Source organism: Centrocercus urophasianus, unplaced genomic scaffold (genome assembly GCF_019232065.1).
Source record: "Centrocercus urophasianus isolate 14NV4802_14NV808 unplaced genomic scaffold, USGS_Curo_1.0 seq_27, whole genome shotgun sequence".
Classification (NCBI taxonomy): Eukaryota; Metazoa; Chordata; class Aves; order Galliformes; family Phasianidae; genus Centrocercus; species Centrocercus urophasianus.
Window position 1 is genome coordinate 2,286,922 of NW_024884833.1, and position 4,874 is coordinate 2,291,795.

The window sequence follows — 4,874 nt, forward strand, 5'->3', positions numbered from 1 at the left end:
TTTGTGATTTTCAAGTTAAAGAGATTTTGATTGTGGATTACTAGAGTTCTGTGTTTGTTTGTAAGGTACTCCAAACTCTATAACTAAATTCTTATGAAGATTCAGTTTTGACCTTGATCGATCTTTCAGAAAATCTGATAAGAAACATGAAAGACCCAGAAGTCTTCTCAAGATATTTCACATGCTAAAATTACTCAAAAATTACATAGCAATGTTCACTGTTTTGAAAGCTGAGTAGGAATTGGATATGCTTTCAAATGAAACGTTTTAGGTGACTGACCCATTGAGGAGAACCAGGAGGAAGAAGCAAATGCTGGCAGCTGCTTACTCCCTGCTGTGGGGGAGGCAGACATGGAACTGCTGAACTGACAACCTGTTTTCCAGGGAAATTAACTGCTTGATGGGGGCTTGGGTCTGGATTGCTATGGAGAAACTACAAAATCTTGTCTTATTCTCAATTAAAACTTTTGTGTGTGTTTGTGTGTGTGTGTGGTATTCCGTGTGGACAACGATAATACTGCAAGGGACAATATCAAAATATCAATATATTTTACAGTATATAGGGCTTTAAGTCTGATAATCAGGGATAGGGGCTCAGCTGGTTTCCTCAGTCCTTCTAGTGAAGAAAAGGAGTAGTGATATTTCAACAATTAGTTGTGCAGCTGGTGTAAGCAGCTGAGTTTTGTGTTCTATGACTGTGAACTCTGAGGATCAACATCTGCTTGGGAAAAGATGAGATGCACTTCATTTTTTGGGCAGAGGTACTTCTGCCAGGATGATGGCTGATCTAGTAAGTTTTCAGCTTGGAACTACATGTGAAGGAGTTACTAGCATCCCTGTAAAGGAGTGATTGTTATGGCACCATTTTGGAAAACAAAACAAACAAGCTATAACAGCACCCCCCCCCCCCCCCCCAAAAACTCACTAGTGTCCTCTAAAAGAAAATAAAGGGAGAAGCAAAAACAAAAACACAATCAGACCATTTCTGGGAAGTTAGCATTGCAGGTGTGTATCTCTAAAATAAACAAACATCAGAAACTAGACATCTGAGTTACAGATGTCTTTACAGATGTCTTGATTTTGGTGGGATGAAGGAGGCATACTGGAATGGTGTGCTTGGCTGGGGTGCTGAAAAGGAGGCAGATAATCACATAAGAAGGGACAGGACAGGAAGACAGGAAGGTAGATTTGCCCATTATTTGAGAGAGCAAATGGAATGCACGGAGTTCTGCCTGGAGATGGATGATGAGCTATCTAAGAGCTTATGGGTAAGGAATTAAAAGCAGGTCACTGTAGATAAGGTAACAGTAGGTGTCTACTCTAGACTATCTGGTCAGGAAGGACAAACAGATGAGAGGTTCTACAGACATCCAGAAAGAGCTTCATGTTTAAATGCTCTAGTCCTTGTGGAGATTTCATCTACCCCAATATTTGCTGGAATCACAGCACAGCAGGGCATAAAAAAGGCTCCATTTTAAAAAAATCGTGTGGGATTTGTTGATCATGGATCAACAAACTACAAACTACTCCAAAAATAATTCATTTTTCTCAAGTATTTCCCTAACAAAGTAATACACTTGTAGTATAACCAGTCTAACTTCAATTAATGAAGATGATTGATATCAATAATTCAGGCAAGACACTCTAAAATATAATTGTTCAAGCAGTTTCAAAGCAGTTTCAAAGTGTTTTCCTGGTAGGAAAAAAAATGGATTCACAACAGTGATCACTAGATATATCAACTGATTAAAGAGCAGTCCACAGAAATGTTGTGAATGAAGGAAATATATGCAAAATATGAAGCAAAATAAATGATAACCTTTAAGATATCAAGAGAGTATGTACTTTAGAGGAAGATGTATAATGAATGTAATTGTTTTAATCTTCCAGTATTCTCCTAGATGGAAAAATATACCATCGATTTTGACAGATGCAGTTAATAAATATTCAGACAGTCTTAATTCAGCTAGACAGTCTATTTTCAAATTCCATATCTTCATAAAATGTCTTGTGGGAGTGTAACTGATTTCTTTGTGGTTGTTCTAGTGCTTTTCTATGTTGAAACAATTTTATGAGGTCACAACTCAGTTCTCAAAGCATCTGAAGGATGCCTTCATTCATGAACACACACATTAAGAAGCTAAAAGATATTTTAAGAATCACAGAATCACAGAATTGTAGGGGTTGGAAGGGACCTCCAGAGATCATCGAGTCCAACCCCCCAGCCAAAGCAGATTCCCTACAGCAGGTCGCACAGGTAGGCATCCAGGCAGGTCTTGAACATCTCCAGAGAAGGAGACTCCACCACCTCCCTGGGCAGCCTGTTCCAGTGCTCCGTCACCTCACTGTAAAGAAGTTCTTGCGCACATTTGTGCAGAACTTCCTATGGTGCAGTTTCCAGCCGTTTCCCCTTGTCCTGTCTCCACTCACCACTGAAAAGAGTCCGTCCTTGCCATTCTGCCCCCCCCTCACCTTAGATATTTATAGACCTGGATCAGGTCCCCTCTCAGTCTTCTTTTCTCAAGGCTGAACAGACCCAGTTCACTCAGCCTTTCCTCATAGGAGAGATGCTCCAGGCCCTTCACCATCTTTGTGGCCTGAGCTGGACTCTTTCCAAGAGATCCCTGTCTTTTTTGTCCTGGGGAGCCCAGAACTGGACACAGTACTCCAGATGAGGCCTTACCAGGGCAGAGTAGAGGGGGAGGATCACCTCCCTCGACCTGCTGGCCACGCTCTTTTTAATGCACCCCAGGATGCCATTGGCCTTTTTGTACACAAGGGCACACTGCTGGCTCATGGCCAACCTGTCATCCACCAGGACACCCAGGTCCCTTTCCGCAGAGCTCCTCTCCAGCAGGTCATCCCCCAACCTGTACTGGTGCATGCAATTATTCCTCCCCAGACGCAAGACTCTACACTTGCTTTTGTTAAACCTCATCAGGTTTTTCTTTGCCCAGCTCTCCAGCCTGTCCAGGTCTTGCTGAATGGCAGCACAGCCTTCAGGCGTGTCAGCCAATCCTCCCAACTTTGTATCATCAGCAAACTTGCTGAGGGTGGCCACTATCCCCTCATGAAGGTCATTGATGAAGATGTTGAACAAGACCGGACCCAGCACAGACCCCTGGGGGACAGCACTGCTTACAGGCCTCCAACCGGACTCTGCACCACCAACAACGACCCTCTGTGCTCTGCCAGTCAGCCAGTTCTCAACCCACTTCACTGTCCACTCGTCTATCCCACACTTCCTCAGCTTTGTTATAAGGATGTCATGGGGCACAGTATCAAATGCCTTGCTGAAATCAAGGTAGACTACATCCACTGCTCTCCCCCCATCCACCCAGCCAGAGACAACATCATAGAAGGCTATCAGGTTGGTCAAGCATGACCTCCCCCTGGTGAACCCGTGCAGACTACTCCTGATAACCTCCTCTTCTTCCAGTTGTCTGGAGATGACATCCAGCACAAGCTGTTCCATCACCTTTCCAGGGACAGAGGTGAAGAACTTCTTATATCTTTTTATTCCTTTACAATCCCATGGTTTGATCACTGTAGCAGTCCTCTTTTTATATTTGGGACATAGATTTTTCTATTAATGGTGAAATCACTGGATTTAGAATTTTAAAGCACTCAGCTACATTTATGAGGTACAGTATGTCTGAATTAGCCATATGCAACTCTCTAATACAATTGTTTCTGTTCTGAGCAATTCAAAGCATCATTTTGCTTCCTTTTTTCTTCCACCAGAAGTTGGCTGTATGGCTGCAAATATACCAAACAAATATACCATTTGTTCACTATCTCCTAATATATATGGCTGGAACAATAGGTATATTTCTTTCTGGAATGCGGGACTATTGCTGGATATTGAGAAATCATGTCTAAATTGACTAAATGCTGAAACCTTAACTCAGAAAAGATTTCATATTCAGGAACTCAGAAGAGCAGCTGTGATCAATACCACTCTAATATTTCTATTTTCTATTTCTACAGACAATGAAAACTGAAAGTTTTATTTCCATGGCCAGTAGTATAGTGTAAAGCATAAAGATTTATAACTGTTATTTGGATTTCTTGCTTTCATATTTCTTTATATATATATATATGTATGTGTGTGTATTCTTTTATTTATATCTCATAGGAAATTTCAAAATAGAATCATTGACACTCATAAGATTATACTGCTAGTTCATTCTGAATCACTTTAGTTTACTTCTTGTTAATAAGTGTTTCTAAGAAATTTTCAAGGTATCATAGATGCAATTAATTTTTTACTTTTCTTCTTGTACTTCTTTTTACTTTTTTTCACATTGGAAATTAGAGAAAATAATTTCTTAAGAACATGTTAACAGATGTCATCATTCATTTCTACTGAAATCTAAATGAACATCTTTCTCTGTTTGTCTCTCTATCTGAGAGATATATTTGACCTCTATCTGAGTCAGGTTCAGGAAAAAAGAAATGTTGCTTATCTTCTTTATGTTGTTATTGGTATTAATAAAATCAATCTCCAAAACGGGTCTATTTCTGATAAAAAACTTGGATGTATCAAATAAACTCGAATGTATTAATATTGTCTATAGTTTACTTAAACTCGGAATATTGAATTTCATTTGAACCACATGATTATTCTAATGCAAATTATGTCAGAAAAAAAATCACAAGCATGCCAGTGACAGAAAAATAACTGGAATGTGTAAGTACAGATTTTCAATTTTGTAAAACATTCAAATTTAATTTTGAATATTTTTATCTCATGTAAATTCATGTGAGATAGAAACACACAGTTGGGTACTTACATTTTCAGAGAAGCGCTTGCACACTTAATCACTAGTAAAGATTAACAAAGAGGAAAAAATACCACATTCCAAATCAAG

The 4,874-nt window shown here is 39.6% G+C and overlaps 1 pseudogene; it reads right to left on the reverse strand.

Moving 5' to 3' along the window:
• Positions 1-2,239: 2,239 nt before the first annotated feature.
• The window catches only part of LOC122164603, a 90,332-nt pseudogene continuing 87,697 nt past the window's right edge, over positions 2,240-4,874 (reverse strand).